The sequence below is a fragment of the Gossypium arboreum genome, chromosome 5 (genome assembly GCF_025698485.1).
Source record: "Gossypium arboreum isolate Shixiya-1 chromosome 5, ASM2569848v2, whole genome shotgun sequence".
NCBI classification, from domain to species: domain Eukaryota; kingdom Viridiplantae; phylum Streptophyta; class Magnoliopsida; order Malvales; family Malvaceae; genus Gossypium; species Gossypium arboreum.
The window spans coordinates 28,764,850-28,784,987 of NC_069074.1; the positions used below are offsets into that span (position 1 = coordinate 28,764,850).

General features: G+C 34.7%; 1 long non-coding RNA gene across 1 annotated transcript; it reads left to right on the plus strand.

Moving 5' to 3' along the window:
* Positions 1–13,270: 13,270 nt before the first annotated feature.
* Positions 13,271–14,084, plus strand: LOC128293354 (uncharacterized). The gene is made up of 2 exons (XR_008283540.1): positions 13,271–13,315; positions 13,836–14,084. It is a non-coding gene; the product is annotated as an uncharacterized LOC128293354 (long non-coding RNA).
* Positions 14,085–20,138: the final 6,054 nt, after the last annotated feature.

The following is a 20,138-nucleotide window of genomic DNA, read 5'->3' on the forward strand; positions in this document are numbered from 1 at the left end:
TATATTTATATGAATGACTATTGTATATTTTTATATCTTATTATATAATAATATATTATATATCATAATATAAAAAATTATTTATTACTTCAAAATTAAAAAAAAACTTCACCAGTAAGGTAAAAAGAACTCTACCAATAAAGTTGAAAAATTGCCCTACGAAGATAACAAAAGCAACTCTTATAATGTTACTAGTTATATAAATATTTGTAGTTTCTTTTAAATTAAAGGACTTGAACTTAGTTTTTTAGGTAGTTATTCTAATAGGTATAAAGTTAAAATTTTAATCTGCTTGATTCATTACACTAATTCAATTATATACTTTATATATAATATAAACAGATATTATTGGGCCGCTAAGACACCAATTCTCAACAAACTTGTATCATGATTTCATGTGCGAGATAAATGATTTGTACCTTCAATCAATTTGAGTAGATGGAAATCAAGTCCTGTTGGAAGCTCTTGATGCAAAAAGTAGAACAATAATTGCAACTTTTTGCTCTAGTCTCTACTATATCCATCCAGTGAGACATGATAAAAATACTCTCTTAACCTTTGATGGAATCTTGAAAAACCGTTGTGTATCGGCAAAATATTTTAAGGCGAAGATAGTGAAAGAAAGGAATAATTGATTCTTTTATTTAATGCGGATTCTGAGTAACATAAATCACGTAGAGGAATTTGAGGAATTCAGATCCAATGTGATCTCATATCATTTTATTTTAATTCCAAATTAATTTCCTTAATCGAAATTCATTAAATACCCTATTTAATAAATTTGGTAAAGGAGATGTTGTCCATTTATAATATGTGAAACAAAGTTCACATCATTTTAAGTGGACTCTCCATGCATATATATATATATATATATATATATATATATGCGTCAAATATGCACATATATTGTGTTTAATTTTAATCTAGATAAATTAATATAAATATAGTTATAATTAATTTAACTTGTGAGACATGTTAAACATTTCTATTTTTTTTCGTATTCCAATCGTTTCAAGCATAGGGTGTGATCGTGTAAGATCATGTAACATTGAAAATAATATTTAAATAGTTCTAATGTTACAAATAGTAAATGAGATCTAGCAATGCATCATTGCTATTCAAGTTGCAAGGAGTCGTAATATGACATAACCTTTTTTGCGGCAATGTGACTATGTAGTTTACCCATTTTTCTGTGATATCTAGATTGAATTGTAACTTCCTACACCCAACTTAGAAGTTAATCAATTGCAAAACGTGACACTTGTTGCCAAAACAACTCAAAGAAACATTAAAATCGATCACCAAAGCCAAAAATAAGGGAAGTGTGTCACGTACATTTAAAACATCATACAAGTGTTAAACGAACATAAATGAACTTAAATTGGCCCACATACAACAATTTGGGGTCAAAGACGAAGTGAGGTTACAAATCTTGGATAAAACTAGCAAAATGCAGGGTTGTCTCGAGACATGCCTCACTATGTTTTCGAATTTTAGGTTCAAAGTTTCATGTCTTGAGACAATGAGACCATGTCTCGAGATATTGACCTTATGTCTTGAGGCAATGGCACCATATTTTCGAATTTCTTTAAGTTCTTTAGCTTCTTCAAACTTCGGCTTCTTCAAAGAATTTTGTAAAGTTTTTTTGAGCTTCTTGAATTTGTATATGTTTACAATGACTTGGGATGATCTTTTTTTAAACGGTGTCAATTACACTAATACAAGAGCTCTTTTAAAACTTATCTACTTCATTTGATTGTTCTACAAGAATTCAAACTATTTTATTTATTATTTAATTAATTAGAGATAAAATAATAATTTAATATTATCACTTAATTATTTTATTTTTAATCGGTGTTAATATATAATTTTAATACTTATCTCTTATTTAATTTAAATTAATTAGAAAAAATAATTACGACACATATATGATGTCATCATTTTTACCATGGTAATTTTGGCTTTGATCCACAGTATTTTTGGCTTGACATGTGACGCTTTATAAATGGTCCGAAAAATTTCTTTGTTTATAATTATATTAAATAAGTTTGAAATTAATTACTGTAAAGGCCCAATTTTGTCTGGCCCAAAACTAAAAATAAATAAACAAAATATAAAAAAAATAATAATAATAAAACCCAAGTCCAATTACAAAAGCGGCCCAAATACAAAAAAATCCAAGGCCCAAAATAATATAACCTAACCCTAAAACCCAATAACCCAAGCCCAAACTACCAATAGCCCACAACCTTACGTTTTCAGAGAAACTAAAAGAAACCCTAGCCTTCTGCGCCGCGCCCCACGTCAACATGCTCGCCGCTCGAGGCCTGACGCGCCCCTGCCTCCATTGTACCAAAATGGCAAAGGTGCGCTTCCTACCGTCACCGTTGACCGCGCACCACTACCTGTAAAGAAAAAAAATGCAAAAATAGCAAAGAACAAAAGCAAAATAATAGAAAAGACAAAAAAAAAAGGATAAACGATTTTGTAATATGGCTATAAAAGCCATAATAATGGCATATAACTTTTACAGAGAAACATACACAAAGCAATAAAAAGAAAACATAATATAAAGAAAATTTTTAAAGTGATTTTCTTTTTTTTAAAAAAAAAAGAAGAAGAAGATAGAAATCGTTTTCTTTACCTGAGTCGATTCATCTCCTTCCATCGTTGGAGGTTTTCTCCGACGCCAAAAAGACCTAGAACCCATTAGGGTTCGGTTTGGGTTCGATGGAGCAGGGCATGGTCGTGCGCGCTAGTTATGTAAAAGAATCGAAAGCTTTTTGTAACTCCCCAAACCCGGCCTAGACGTTATGGCCGAATCTGGCGATGTCACATGATAGCGTACTGAAACTAAGTTGTTACGATAAAACCATTTTTATTTGTTTACTCTTGTTGACTCCAAAATCGCTTACTTATTTACTCAATTGTTTTAAAACACAATTCGTCGTGGAAGCTTTAGAAATCATTTAATTTATGAAAAACTGAATTAATTAGGTAAATTCATCCATCTTAGAAAAACCCCTTTGTTTTAGAGAAAACCGTTGTTTTTTGAGTTTGTGTAGTTATTAAATCCACGAAAACAGTCTAAAATTCGAAATAAAAGCAAACAGTCCAAAAAGTCCAATTTACATAAAAAATAACCCAGAAAATAATTAAGAAATAAATACCAAAACTGAAATTAAAACGGTTTAAAAATACATATGGCCACCGTTGAGTCCTTTGCTACACCGATCCATCAAGTCTGGGGATTACCTATGCACATTAAACAGAGAGGGGTGTGTTTGCGTAAACTCAGTGTGTAATCCCACAGAAAACAAACAATAGTAAACACGATTACACATCAAATCACGATTTTGGGCCTAAGCCCTTTCGATGTCGATAACGTTGTGGGCCTTATCCCATCTCAGTACAATATCAAATATGCAGTAGGGCCTTAGCCCATCATAGTATCAGTACGCATTAGGGCCTTAGCCCATCACAGTATCAGTACGCATTAGGGTCTTAGCCCATCACAGTATTAGTACGCATTAGGGTCTTAGCCCACCACAGTATCAGTACGCATTAGGGCCTTAGCCCATCACAGTATCAGTAGCAATCATGCAGTATTCAGTAACAAAGTCCTACCCAACCAGCCTCTGCACACTATCTCTGTCCAACCCTACACTCCATGTAGGGATTAAATCAACCTACCCATCCCTACACTCCAAGTAGTACCATATGCGGCACAAAACAGTAATTTGCAGCTGAGCTGCCAGTATATTAGGCTTAAGAGCCTTTCTGTACACTTCCTCCAAATATAATCAACCCAAACCCATGCAATACAACATGTAAAATATGACATGCTATCTCATGATATCAGTACATATAACCAGTTTAGTATACATGCATATTATCATCATGCTCAATATATATAAATCAAACAGTCAGTTCACACAATTAGGGGTTTAAGTGATGCTTATCGACCCTACAGTAGGTTCACAGTCGACTTGGGCGACCTGTGCAACCTTAGCAATCAATTAGTGAAAATGGGCTCACACGCCCATGTGGCCTGCTAGTGTGGGTACACACGTCCGTGTAGCCTACACGGCCCAAATTGGCCTTGGCCGTGTGGATCATACGGCCAAGTGTAAAATCCCACATGCCCATGTGGTCCCACAAGGCCCAAATCAGCCTAGCCCTTGTGTTGCACACGGCCTACGTGGCTATCACACGGCTGTGTCATGTGCACACGGCCTGGCCTCGTTGATCACATGCCCGTGTTATGTCGTGTTATGTCACATGGCCTACCACACGGGCGACCACACGCCTGTGTGACGTCAACAATGAGGTTTTTGACTTCTGTCAAAACCTTATTTTCTGTGCAATCGAGTATACACTTGATTCCAATTAAAGCTAAAACGATCTCTGAGCACTTCAGAACCTATTTTCGACCGTCCAAAAACCAATTTCAATTACTTAAACAGATACCAAACCGAATTATTAAGAACGAACAATTTCAAATATTTTCGACAACTCATACCTTGAAAGCAAAATAACGAAATCGCACTTCCTCGGCACCAATTGGAACCCACAGCCGCCTAAAGGTCTCCTAATCACGAAATAATTCCATTAATTACTAATTGGAGAATACCGAAACTAAAACACGTTTACCCAACTTACCGAACGACTTGAAGAATCCTAACGTGAAAATGATAATCGGTCAAAATCACGACAGCAACAGTGAAAGAGAACGAAAGTTGAATGTAAACTACGGAAGAAAAGATGAAGAAACGCCAGAGAGGTTTTGGGGAAACAAAAATCGGTAGAAAGAGAAATGAGGGAATGGGACATTAGAATTTTGGGGAAAAATTTGAAAAAGAATAAAGATAAAAATAAAATCCATCTGATACCCCTAAATCCTTTAATTATCTCCCACTACTCCCACTACTCAGAATTCCTATTTGAACAAACCTCTTCCAGCCTACCGAGCAAAAATAACATCCTTGCTCGTACAAGATTCGAACACAATACCTATAGTAGATAAACCAACATCTTAACCACCAGACCAGTAGGTCTATTCTATTATGGAATTACAAATAATTAAACAAAAGCTTACTGAACAAGAGTGATGCTTCACTAAGAAAAATTCCAATACTTTACCTAAGGTAAGGCTTGAACTTGGGACCTCATACACACACCTAGAGCACATAACCATTAAAGCAGATACTCAATTGCGTCACATTTCACAAAAGTTGAAATAAAATTTTTGGGGCGTTACACTTTTTTTGGTCTTCTATGAATAGAAGGCTTTGCCTTCGAGATCAGAGCCAAAAAGTGTTAAAAAAGTTTTTTTTAAATGAGGCTAAAAAGGGCATTTTTTGGGCCACCGGAGGCGACGACTGTCATCGCAGATGATCGGTAGCCACGGTGACCCATGGCGGCTCAAAAGCCGGATCTAGGGCCATTACACGATGTCGTTTGGGCCTGGCCTCAAAAACCCCAAAATGACGTCGTTTCAAAGTGCCGACCCGATGACCCGACCCGAACCGTACAGGATCCGCGTGTTTTTGACGTGGGGGTCTATTTGTGCCTTTGGTCTTTCCGCTGTTGTGGTTTGTATCAATTTAGTCATATTCTTTTTAGTTATTTTATTTCTTCACCTGTAATTTTAAATCGCTTGCAAATTGGTCCCTTGACTCAACACCGACCTTCTAGGGAATGACGCGTGTCCTGGGTTTTGGGATATTTTCCCATTTATCCCCTGTTATTTTTCACGTATTATATTTTAGTCCTTTATTTGGGAATATTCTCCATTTAGCCCCTGTTATTTTTCACATGTTATATTTTAGTCCTTTATTTACTTATTTATTTATTTTACTACAATTTATGAATTTAATTTCATTTTAATTACGATTTAGTCTTTGGTTTATTTAATTTTAACCTTTTTGAATTTATTTATTTATTTATTATTTCTTTAACCCTTTTTAATAGTTAAATTCATGTTATTTATATTTCCTTTTATGATGCATTTTTCACCCTTATTATTATTATTATTATTATTATTATTATTATTATTATTATTATTATTATTATTCATGTTAATATTATGATAGTAACTATAGTATAATTATCGCTATTATTACTATAAATTGTCGTTTTGTTGTCATCATAGTTGTATTATTATTACTCACTTGCATAGTACTTTTAATTTTTATACTTATTTGTTTATTTATTTTCTTATTATTTTAATATCATCATTTCATTTTTACCCGTTATTATGTTATTTTGCTAACATCCGTTCCGTGTATTGTGTTAAAACCTATTCGTCCATTTTATTACTAGGTCTAGATAAAAAAAAATCATTAATAGGTTGCATTCGTTTTACCACATGAGTAGGAAACATTTTAAAAGAACCAAAAGAGGTAATGTTCATTATTTTTGGAATTAGAAGAGTCGGGTTCATAACTTACAGAATACGACTTCTTTTTAAAATCGAAATAGTCGAATATCTAATTAAAAAAATTAAAAAATGAGATTTAAGTAATGATCAAATGACGTTTATTCTTGTTTTCGAGGATTTAAGGCACTGTGTCCTAACTTACCGGACATGATCTTTTCTTCGTGAAAATTAATTTAGTTAAGTAATGTCTTAATACAAAAAGGGATCGTGTTTTAAACTTCCTTCAAATTTTTAATTCTCGACACTAAGACATCAAGTAATCTACTAGGTATCAATTTTGGGCATCACGAGGGTGCTAATCATTCCTTATGCGTAACCGACTCCCGAACCCATTTCTTGTATGTTGTAGATTGAAAAGTATCATTTTAAATTTAACATTTTATTAAAATGAGTTTTAAGGTGATCCGATCACACCTAATAAAAGGATTGGTGGCGACTCCCATTTCCGTTTGTTTTAAAATAAAAGGTTGATTTCTAAAAAAGGGTTTCGACAGCTTGGAGACTCTATTGGGGATAGAATAAGAGAGTCAAGTCGTGAGTTGATTACTTTTTGGTCTTCTTGTCGAAAATTGAATTTGGTTTAAATTAATGATCCCTTCATTGCATCTCATCCTTCATGCTTTGTCTTTGATATCTCGAGTTACATAGCGATCTAGTACAACTATTTTATTGGTTCAAGAGTTTCTCTTTATATGTTTTCACATATATTGCATTTTTATAATTGTTCGATTTTGCCCTTCTTAAATAGGAGTGAGAAGTTATTCCTTCGTGAGGTCTTCACCTCCGTATAGGATTGTGGATTACTTTCGGGATACACCTATACCTATGTCTATATGATATCTTCATCTCCGTATAGCCATAGGGAAATGTATTCCCTTGAACTAAACTCGGTTCGTATGAGTCTATAATGGGTGAGGATTGAGGAATCTGCTAGTTCAGGTACCCTCACTTTAGAACCGAGCCGCATATAATGAGCCCTAAAAACCTACCCTAAGTAGAACCATACCAAACTCTTATTGGTCACCCGAATAGATGTTCTATTTATTATTTCTTGCTTTGAATTCTAGCTTTGTATGAAATGAACTGACTTGTTTCCTTTTGTTTTAGCTGTGATTTCATTGTATTTTCATCATAGAAAAGGGTGTTGATTCATGTTCAGTTGCTAAATAGAGAGCTTTTCATGGAAAAATGATTTTTTGATAAAGTGGAAGACAATGCGGTCGTACGAATATGGTTAGATAAAACACATCAAGAGAAGGGCGATAGCCTAATGGAGGAATATATGTCAGAACTGTGGGATTTCACTTGCATCAGTGTAACTCAAAATGATCTCCAAGAGTTGAAGGAAATATGGAACCAATGAGATGACAAAATTAAACAGTTACTCTATGGTGATTTACCTTATTTACTCGATGTCAAAGTGGATAAGCACTTATTCTGAGTTCTTGCCTAGTATTAGAATCACGTCTATAGCTACTTCACTTTTGGAAAGTTAGACTTGTTGCCCACCGTAGAAGAGTACACAACTCTGCTCCATTGCCCGAGGATCCAAGCCGACAAAGCTTATTCTAGAGCAGCCAACGTCCCAACTTTCTTAAAGAGGCTAATAAGCATAACTGGGATGAGCGAGTAATGGGTCGTGGCCTGGATTAAACAAAAGGGAGATAGCAAATGCATCCCTTGAAAAAGTTTGTGGGATTTGATCTTGGCATATTTGGATACGAAGAAAAAAGTTAATGTCTTTGCCTTGAGTATTTACGGGTTGGTCATTTTCCTCAAAGCACTAGGGAACGTAGATGAGGCAGTTTTAGATCTATTTGACCGACTTGATAAAAAGGTCACACCCGTCCTGACAATTTTAGCTGAAACTTTTAGATCTTTAAGTGTATGTCGGAAAGCAGGTGAAGGAAGATTTATCGGATGTGCACAACCCTTGCTAGCTTGGTTCTATAACCATTTTTGGAAGGTAGAAAAAGTCTTTTATCGAGTATTCTCCGAGAGCTACTCTCCATTGAAAGAATTTGTGGCTACCCCATAGCGAGACAACATTTCGGAAGAAATGTGGATGGCAATTCTCTAGAGTCTTCAAGACGAAGACGTTGAATGGAGGCCTCATTGGATGATCCTTGATGAAATTTTGTACTGATGTGGAGACTTCAACTGGGTTCCTCTACTCGGGATATGGGGAGCTATCAAATATTCCCCTCTGCTCACATTAAGATAGTATAGGTCAAGGTAGTTTATACCGGCAATGCAAGGGTTGGCTTAATATAAGTTTGCATACAAATGTGATAATTACAAAAAGAAGGTTCATGAAATATTGAACGCTTGGAATCAAACTCACAAAATGAAAAGATTTTTCGTAAATCCCATGATGACCCACGAATATGATTGGTGGTAGGGTAAAAGAGTCAATGACAATGTCCCTTCATCAAGCCAAAAAAGTACCCGGTCGATAGAAGAATGTTTGCAAGTGATACCATCTAAGTTAAAGATCGTAAAGTAAGACTTTGAAAAGAGTAGTTCAGAGTTGGAGAAAAAATAGAACAGTTGGAAGATAAAAAGATTCAGCTAGGATTAGACGTCGACGTCTAAAATTTAGAAGCCAAGAAAATGAGAAAAAGAAAGAACAAGGCTGAGAAAGACTTGGACAATCTAAAAACAGATTATAAGAAGCTGTGTTTGTCGATGAGGACTGTCGGGTTGGGTAAAACATCAGAAAAATGGTGGCAAGAAATCAAAGAAGAAAAGATTATTAGTTGAGCAGTGGGAAAAGAAATTCCAAGATGCTCGTGTTCGAGAAGATGCTCTAGAAAGGGATTTGTTAGAAAGCTGAAATGAAAAGGTTAGATTAAGAGCCCGGGTAGCAGAATTAGAAAGGTCACTGCATTAATATCGTAGTTAGAACTCCATGATTGAGTTGAAAGCAATCCTAAATAAGATTGAAGAGTTGAAAGGAAAGATAGAAGAGCTCAAGGCCGCACTGCAAAATTGTAAACTTCAAGTTAAGCTTCTTAAAACGAACAATAATCACTGGAAAGAGCAATTTCAATGCTCTCAATGTCAGATTAGGGACAGAGATCACATTATGGGCGAAGTTGTGACTCAAGTACGGGAAATAGCCGACCATTTGCAAACCCTAGCAGTTCAGGCTGGCATGCTGAGCTTGAGATACGAGTCAAAATCATATCGAGGCCGAGAATTAGCTTGGCTCCTTAGGAAAGTTAAGGCGAGTGTTAGGGCAAGACCGTATATGTAAAATATATCCATTTTATGTAAAGAGATTTTTTTTCTAGTAAAGTTGTTATAATAGAATTGAATCAGAATCAATGCCTCTTTTGCATTTATTTCATTCATCAGCATTACATTTCATCATATGTATTAAATTTCATAAAAAAGACCCTAATTAATCGAAATTATGATAATTACCTTTGAAACCAATAAGAATCTGCCAACTAAATATTGTTATGGTACTCGCAGCCAAACCAAAGCCATGGATCAAAGATTAGAGAGATTAGAACAAATTCAGAAAGACGTGCAAGATCCGTTGCAAGCGCAGCTGAAGGAAAAATTAGCTAAGGTACAGTAAGACATGAGGGATCAAATACAAGAATCGCAATGAAGTATGATAAGTCAGTTGACCCAATTGCTGGCCAGAGGAATTGAAAAAGGAAAAAAGTATTGTGATTAACTCTGGGGATGATAATGAAGACTCTACATACCCCCTAGTGTAACAGTCTGGTTTAGAACTTAGTCGGAATAGTGGTTTCGGAACCACAAATCCAAGTTCAAAAAATATTTTAATATTATTTTCTGTTTTTGCGATATGTGAATTTATATCTGTGAAATTTCTGTGATTAATTTGTTTGTTTCTGAGCTTAATTATGAATAAGGACTTAATTGCGTAAAACACAAAAGTTGAATGCTAATTGTTAAAGTGCCTATTTGGCTTGGCTTTCTATAGTAAAGGTCCTTAAGTTTTTATTAAACCATTGGAAACATGAGTGGACTATTATGGCCTTATTATAATAATTTATTAATGACTTAATAAATGGGACAAAATTGGTATTTAGTATTTTATGTTAATTAAAGTAAACAAAATGCATGAAATTAGCCATTTCTCATGTGTTCTTGCTGAAAATACCAAGCAAAATAAAATGAAAAAGAGCCTTATGGTTTCGGCATTTGCAAGCATTAAATAGGCATGTATTTTTGATCGGTTTTTGATAATTTTTACGTTTCTGTGATCATTGCTTCGTGTTCTTCAAAGCCCATGTCTGAATTTCTATTTCTGTTAAAGATTTCATGAAATTCCATTGTAGATATCATAAGTTTTGTGATGTTTTTGGATGAATTATGAAGGCTTGGTAGATGAGTTATAAGTTTTGTCTTTGAATTTTGATGAAATAGAGATGTTTGAGCTAATTTGTGAAAGTAGGGTTTTAAAGGACTAAATTATGAATTAAACATGTTGTATGGGATTATATAGAAGTCATGAAAATTCGGCTAGCCCTTGTTGCAAAGAAATTTTACATATTGGTGATTTTGTGAAAAATGGACTAAATTGTCAAAGTGTGAAAATGTAAGGGCTAAAATGTAAATTACCCTAAATATGTGTATATAGATTAAATTGAATGAAATGAATGATTGAATGGTTGAATTTGTATTGTATTAGATCAAGAACAAAGAAAATCGGACTTAGATCGAGAGAAATCCAAAATAATTAAATAGTCGACTCGTTTTATCCGAAATCCGTCTAAGGTAAGTCAAATTTCAATTACATATTAATTGAAATAAATTATGCACATATAAACTGTAATCCGTATTGGATGGCCTTGAGTGCATGATGAATATCTTTGGAGTAAAGTATGATAATATGTTAATATCTGAAAGGCTCTTTATGCTTCTAAGAAAAGTTGACATCTGTCTGATACATTGTGTAAGACCGTGTCTGGGACATAGGCCTCGGTTGAGATTTATGTATAAGACCATGTATGGGACATCGGCATCGTATCTGATTTCATGTAAGACCCTGTCTGGGACAGAGGTATCGATATTGAATTTCATGTAAGACCACGTCTGGGACGTCGGTATTGTACTTGATTGTGAGCATCTGTATCGTTTCTGAACCATCTGATGATATCGTACAAAATATGAGAATGAGTATATGAAATGTATAACCTATGCAGGTACGTTTGTATCGTATTAAATTTTTGAATATGAAAAACTCTGTCTCTGTGAAATATGTATGGAATTGGAAATGAAGCATGACATATATGCAAACAAAGGTGCATGGTTAAGTATGAAATATTCTATGAAATGGTTATGGACGTTTATGGTTAAATTGTTCTTATATGCTTTAGTAGTTAGACCAATTGTATTTGGCTTACTAAGCTCTTTGTAGCTTACTCTATGTGATTTCTGTTTGTTTTACAGTTATCGTAGCTACTGAAGGCTCGAGATAGTCGAGGATAGTCACCATACAGTCGAACTCATTTTGGTACTTTTGAAAGTGTAAATATTTTTTTTAAGTATGGCATGTATAGGCTAGAATGTTTAAGTAAGTAAGCTTGATATGTATATATGTTATGCCATGTGAATTGGCAAATAAATGATAAGTTTGTGCATAGTTTTGGCGTATGTTTGTAATGTGTTATGTTTGTAATGTGTTTTGGTCAGCTTTAAGCATGTTTTGAGCATGGAATTGGTTGAAAAATTTGGTATGAATGTTGTATATTATTGCTTGAGTGATTGGCCCTTAGAGAAGTGACAAATTGGCTTAAACCAAGCCTGCATTGTGTCACACGGTTAGGGGGCACGGGCGTGCCTTATGACCTTGGGCTTAAGTCAGTAGCTAGCTGTAATGAACCGAAAGTTACGGTATCGGAAATTGAGTCTTGAGTACTGTTTCCGTGAAATTTATTCATGAATATTTATTAGAAATATTTATGAATTATAGTTGAATGGTTATTTAGTGTTTAATTAAGTGAAGTAGCTTGAATTTAGTTTAAAGGATTAAATTGCATAAGGAATAAAAGTTTAATTATAGATTAAAGAAGTAAAAGGGACTAATCTAGCAATTAGACCCTAAGTGCCATGTGTGTGAATGTATGATATAACATGTGTAATAGTTGGTATATATGTGTAATAGCTATAAGATATTTTATGTTATAGCTATTACACATGTTAATTATATTTTTATAGGTTAATAATAATATAATATAGTATAATGAATAAATAATAATGAGTAAAGAAACATAGAAAGAGTTACAGAGAGCAAACGTGAGAAAGAAAGAAGGAAAGAAAGAAAGAAAAGAAAAGGGAAATTTGAGGATTAAGGCCCTAAAGTTTAATTGGTAAGTTGTTTTAGCTCATTTTCTTATGATTTTTATGTTTATGGATGCCTAATTCAAAGTTCTACATGTATGAGGTTAAAATGAAGAAAAATAGAAAATTTTAGATATTGATTTAGTTGAATAAATTGAGGTTTTATGGGTTAAATTGATAGGAATTGAAGTTAGAAGTGAAAATTGAGTGATTTATTAAAAGAATTCTAAGTTAGGTTTAAATAGGGATTAAGTTGAATAGAGCTCAAAATTTATGTTTTATAATGAATTTTATGAGTTAGAAATTGTTAATGAGTTGATTAAAAGAGAATATGAAGCTTAAGTTAAAGAAAAAGATTAGTAATGGAAAAAGGACGAAATTGGAATTTTTGTAAAAGTTTGATAGAAAGTGAAAATGTGTTTTATGAATTAGTATATTGATGAATTTTAATTGTATGATTGTTAGTAGCAAACATAGCACCGGATCGTCATCAAAGAAGGGAAAGAGAAAGTGAACGAAGATATCGATTAAATTCGATAAATAGTGGTTTGTATTTCTATAAACCGAGCTTAATCGTTATTGCTATATTTGATATTTATATTGTATGAAAATGTGAATGAGGTAAGTATTTTTACCATATTGAAATGAATGTGATTTTGAATACCCTATTAACAGTGTCGGGCTAGTCGGATATAGTTGACATGTCATAGGAATTGGAAGTATTGGGATATTCCGACATTGAGTCGATGAGACACTATGTGTCGACTACTGTTAAAGTTCCGGATTTGTTCCGATGAAGTACTTTGTGTACTATAATGTTAAAGTTCCGGATTTGTTCCGATGAAGCACTATGTGCTTATCCCGGAGTGTGGGTTGGATCCGTGTATCCGTTAGTGTCCGAGTTATGTTAATAAGGGTAAATAAAGTAAAGGTTATTAAAGTACTGATTGATATTGAATAATAGCAATAATGTGTTTGAATTACCATGTTTTAAAGTTGATTAAGCTATTGTTTATGGAAATACCACTGAGAGTATTCTCAGCGTACGGTTTGTTTCCGTGCGCAGGCTAGGTACGAAAGTATAAGGACTCAGCATACAAGCCGATCCCCAAACTCAAATTGGTGAAGTTTCTATCTTTTTGGAAAATGGCATTGTACCTAGGATGTCTTTTGGTTATATTGAAAGTATCTAAGTTGTTAAATGATATTTTGGTATGTTTTGTAAATGTTACCAAAACCTTAAGAATGGTATGTTTTGATATGTTAGTGAAGAGTAATAAGAGGAATTGTTGGTAAATGTTGTAGAAAGAAGAAATGAAGATGTTATAAACTTAGTTATCAACATTTTATACTAAAACAGATTTGGACAGTAACAGTAGTCCAACTTTGAAAATATACCAAAAATAGTATAAAGTGAATTAGATGATGAATAAAATATGTAATTGAAGCTTAATGAATCTATTTTTATATGGAAGAAACAAAATTGGTAAAAGAGTTGTATTTTATGAGATATTTACGTTTTGGTGAAACAGGGTTAGAACAATTTCTGGATTCCCTGTTCTGACTTTAGAAATTCACCATAAATTGTGTATTAAGAATTAGGACTCAAACTTTATATGTATGGATTCATTATTGAGTCTATTTTAATTGAAACAAATGGCATAGTCATTGGATTTCTGTACAGGAAGAAATTTTATTCGAAGTGCACAAGGGTCAGAGTAGCTGAACCCTGAAACAGGGAGACTTCTTATAATAAACTGTACTAATTGGCCTGACCAAAATTCTAGAAAAAAATTAGTAAGTAGATATATGAGTCTAGTTTCAGGGAAAATTTACGGAATTGGATTTTGAGTTTCGTAACTCGAGATATGATTTTTTTAGCGACTGTGACGCAGATGGATAGTTTACTACGAAAACTGTTTAAGTGCTAAGATAAGTTTTGTAATGTCTCCTGCTTGACTCCGGCAACGGTCTCGGGTAGGGGGGATGTTACAATAGCTAAGTACCACACGGCCATGGCACACGGCCGTGTCTATTTGCCGTGTGAAAAAGTCAGTATTGGACCAATATTTGGCACGGCTGGTTCACATGGGTGTGTCTAATGCCCTTGTGTACCACATGGCCTAGTCACACAGGCGTGTGACTTTAACGGTTTTGGAAGATTTGGATAAGTCCTGGAAATTCTGAATCGGTTCGATTTAGTTCTGACCTTTTCTTAAATGTATGTTTTAGGTCTCGTAGACCACATTGATGAATGAATTGGTGATGAATGCTTCTGTATTAATGATATATGATATCTATGATTCTGAAATGTTTGGTCCATCCGGTGATGCCCTTATCTATTCCGACGACGGTTACGAGATAGGGGTGTTACACCTAGGCTTTACCCCGGTGAATGTCTAAGCCCAACCAGATACATATCTACTAAAGGTACCCGTTACCATAAGACCTCAACAGTATTAAGCCAGTACCTTAAAACAGGTGAATTACCCAACAAGTTCGGGTTCCGATCTCGGGGATAATCTGACCAACCTAGTTGTTCCCGACTTGGATGATATGATGGAAATGGATCGAGCAAGAGTAGAATTGCTAAAATAGTTAGAAGATCGGTACAAGTGGTTGGAGGAAAAATTCAAAGCTGTAGAGAATGCTGATTACTTTTGTGGGGTCGATGCTAAGGAATTGAGTTTAGTCCTAGATCTAGTGCTCCCACCAAAATTCAAAACTCTAAAATTTGAAAAATGTAATGGGACTAGTTGCCCTGAAGCCCATATCACAATGTTCTACCAAAGAATGACGGCATACGTCAATAACGACCAATTGTTAATCCACTGCTTCCAGGATAGTTTGATCGGGTTAGCTGCCAAGTGGTACAACCAACTAAGCTTGTCCAAAATCAACTCATGGAAAGACTTGGCACAGGCTTTCATGAAACAATACAACCATGTGAATGACATGACACCTGATAGAATTACCCTGTAAAACATGAAGAAGAAGCAAAGTGAAAGCTTTAAGCAATAAGCTCAGAGATGGAGAGAGGTGGCAACTCAAGTCCAAGCACCTCTTTTGGAGAAGGAGACAACAATGCTTTTCATAAACACTCTGAAAGCCCCGTTCATTAACCATATGTTAGGAAGTGCTACTAAGAGCTTTTCAAATATAGTAATGTCCATATAGATGATTGAAAATACAGTAAGGAGTGGGAAAATAGATGCGAAGGAAAAAGCTAAAAGATTTGCCTCGAAAAAGAAAAAAAATGAAGTAAATACTGCGAGCGTGTACAATAAGAGTTATTCAAAATCGGTCACTTTGGGCCAACAAGGATCGTAACAACCAACCATCAAGGCCTTTTAAGGCAAGAATCTAACTCGAGGCCAAACACGGAAAAACTCCAATTCACACTCATCCCGATTACATATAGAGAGTTATATCAGAATTTGTTCGACGCTTATGTGGTATCCCCGTTTTACTTCAAACCCATGCAACTTCCTTTCCCAAAATGGTATGATGCGAATGCTCAATGCAAATACCATGCAAGAATAACTAGACACTCAATTAAGAACTGTATTGTATTCAAAAGGTTGATTAAGAGGTTCATCAAGATGGGGATTGTAAGGCTTAATGATCCATTGAGACCTAATGTGGCAGAAAATCTGTTATCTAGTCATTCAGACCAAGGGGTAAACACGATAATTGAGAGTAGAGGAAAGAGGACCAAAACCGAGGTTGCAAAAGTAAAAACCCCACTAAAATGGGTCTGGAAAAAAATGATAGACATAGGATTAATCATGCTAGATTCAGAGGAGAGGCCCAAAGGAGTGAGGAGTTGCTGTGAGTTTCATGCTAAAGAAGGTCATGAGATCTAAGAGTGTGTTGAGCTCAGGGCTTTAGTGCAAAGTCTGATGGATAATAAAAAAATTAAATTTTTTGAAGATGTCAAGAGCTTGAAAGGAGGAGATGTTTGCGCCTCAGAGGAATGATCAACAGATAAAGTTTACTAGGTCAATCACCTAGTGGTGAATATTTCACGACCAAGAACTAATGCAGCGGGAACACAAGCTGTGCCAAGAGTCATAATTCAAAAACCCGTTACTTTTCTTTACAAGGATAGCAAAAGGGTTCAATGGAATTATGACTGCAACGTGATGATCCCGGGAGAGGAGAACTTGGTTGGCACTTCAAAAAAGGGTTAGGATATTGGTTTCTTCACTCGTAGTGGGAGACGCTATGACCCTACAAGTGTAAGAACCGAGCTTATTAAGGAAAAACTCTAGCAGTTGAGCTCCAAAAAGAACAAACAGTTAGATGTGAATCACCTGTTAATAAGCCAATAACTGAAAATGAGGCTAAAGAATTTTCGAAGTTTTTGAAGCATAACGAGTATAATGTTGTAGAACAGGTACACAAACAACCAGCTCACATATCAGTACTAGCTTTGCTCTTGAGCTTAGAGACACGTCATAGCGCGTTGATGAAGGTGTTAAATGAAACTTATATCGTTGATGATATCTCTATAAACAAGCTAGACCGTTTGGTTAACAATTTGAGTGCCATAATTTCATCTTTTTCAATGATGATGAAATATCTCCAGGGGGAATGTTGATAATACTCTGAAATGACATCTTTTTATGTATTAATTACATATTTATTTTGAGTATGATCTTACTAATTTGAACTATTTATGGTTTTTTTTATCTTGTAGGGACTAAATCGAAGGCAAAAGGAAATTTAGGAGCAAAAAGCATGAAATTAAGGATAAAATGGGCCAGCATGCAAAATAAGAAAGAAGTGGTGCTGAAAACACAAAGTGTAGAAGATATTGGGGCAAAAGTGAAAAGAAGAGATTTTATAAACAAAAGACTCTATTCAAATTTTAATTATATTAGGATAATTGTTAATATTATTATTTAGATTTAATTTTAGCATTTATCTCTATTTATCTTTATTTATCTTTTAGAATTTAGATAGGAATAGACTAGGTTTTCTAAGTACTATAAATAGGGGATGGAGTGACACAAATTTCACTCATCTTTTTTTGTAACACTCCCTCTCCTAAAAAGCTTACCCTTTGTTCATTTCATTTATTCAATAAAATTCCATTTTATTAAGTTTATTTCTTTTTCCCCAAAAAGCATGAGCCGCTAAATTCATCTAGCCAAAGTTTGTCGAGATTCCATACTTAGTATTCTCAACGAATATTTATTGTTTTTCCACATTACGGGGCTGATGCTTCCGTCCATGTCCCTTCAAAAGTGATCTTTTCATCTTGTATAAAGACGACCGCATTGTATGTTTTGGGAAGGTTGCACAGTCGGTTTCGTTAGCTTACTGCGTTAGTGGTTGTTGAGCCCAAGAGACAAAATGGCGTGGCATTCGCCATTGAGAAATGATGGTCTAGTGTAAGATGGTCCTGCAAAAGCAACGATTAGCTAGAGTTAGGTTCCTCTAAATTGTTAGTCTAAAATCTAAGTAGAGCTGGTGGTCGTAGGTGTCCTCTTCCACTATAACTGGCTTATTCTGTTCGAGAAGGATCACTTAAAAGCCTAGGATTGAACCCAAAGAGGATCGAGACAATCAGAGGCTAGAATCTGTCCATCAAAAACTCTCTTTTCTCAACACTATTTATCTTTACAATTTTAATTTCAATTTACGCAATTTCAAGTCAATCAAACTTTTAATTCTATTTTTTTTTCAAGTACACAGTTTTTTTTGGACACAACTCTATTCGGGATCTCGAGGAATAGGAACTTGTGTAAATTTAGTCCTTAAGGATTTGACCCTACTTCTCTTATCCTATTCTTTTCATTATTTTATAGGGATAAGATATTTTTGGTGCTTCCATCCACAAAGGCTCTATACATCATTATCTACTACAAATGATATACATTACCAAGGCTGTTAATGATAATTGATCTACGCTAAACATCTTGTTTCTATCCACACTAAGTAGATTGCTAATGGATAGCTCTCATATGAAGACATGCCAAAATATAGTGAGAACATTCGATGGTACAGAAAGGAGGGTGATGGGGAGGATTGAGATACCTTTCTTAATTGGTCCAAACACTTATGAGGTAGATTTTTTGGTAATGGATATCAAACCCTCTTATAACTACTTGTTGGGTAGGCCTTGGATTCATTCGGTTGGGGCAATGCCGTCGTCATTGCACTAAAAGTTGAAAATGGTAACAGAAGGTCGATTGGTAATAATAAACACTGAAAAGGATATTATCGCATCCGTAATTAGTGGCGCACTGTACATAGGAGCGGATGAAGAGGCAATAGAATGTTCTTTTTGGTCACTAGAATTTGTTAATGCAACTTTCATTGTTGAAGGAAACAAGATCCCAATGCCAAAAATATCCAAAACCTCGAGGATGGGCCTGCAGTTGACGGTTGGAAAAAGGAGTCTTACCTGGAAAGGGACCAGGAAAATACCTTCAAGGAAGAGTCAAGACACCAATACTGATGGATAAAAAAACCATTTTGGCTTAGGGTACAAGCCAGATGCGAGGGAAAAGAAAGAGCTAGAGAAGAAGCAAGAAAGAAGAAGAGCGTGACTAAGTGGGGGAGATGTCAAATGGGAACCGATGATTTTTCCCTACATATCTAAAACGTTTGTGTCAGGAAAAATCATTTATCTTGAACAAAAGATGTTAGAAAAAGAAAGCTTAGAAAGAATGTTAGGAAACTTGAGCATCAATGCTATATCCGAAGAAGGAATTAGGGAGAACCTGTCAGGCATTTGTCCTTATATTCCCAGAAGTGTTCTGAACAATTGGACTACGGAAGAGATCCCTGTAATTTTTAAAACTAATTCAGAGTAATGTTCAAAACACACTTATTATTTCAAGTCTGAGAGAAATAAGAATCCTTTTGTGAAAAAGGCATATGTCAACTTTTTTTTATTTCAATAAAATGCATCTTTGTGACTCATTTGACAAATATTCTTCTTTTTTTTTTTCATTTCATTCATACTCATACCATACAAATAATTATTCTTAGATTTATTTTTTCTTTGTATCTTCATTTATTCCTATAATAGGTCTCAAAATATCAATGATATGAGCGACGCTACTGCTAACTCAGAGTCTCCTTTTGAGCAGGATAAGTGTCCACAAAAACATCAGGATTTTGAAAATGATAGAGATTGTAACTATCTCCTGATTTGTTAAGGATGGTAGAACAAGATGAGAAATAAATCTTAACTTACAAAGAGTTAGTAGAAATTGTGAGTTTGGGAGACAAACAAAAAAATAAAGAGGTGAAGATCGAAGCTTGCATCACTGCAGAGACAAAGCCAGACCTTATTGAGTTACTTTAAGAATTCAAAGATGTCTTCGCATGGTCGTATTAAGACCTGTCTGGT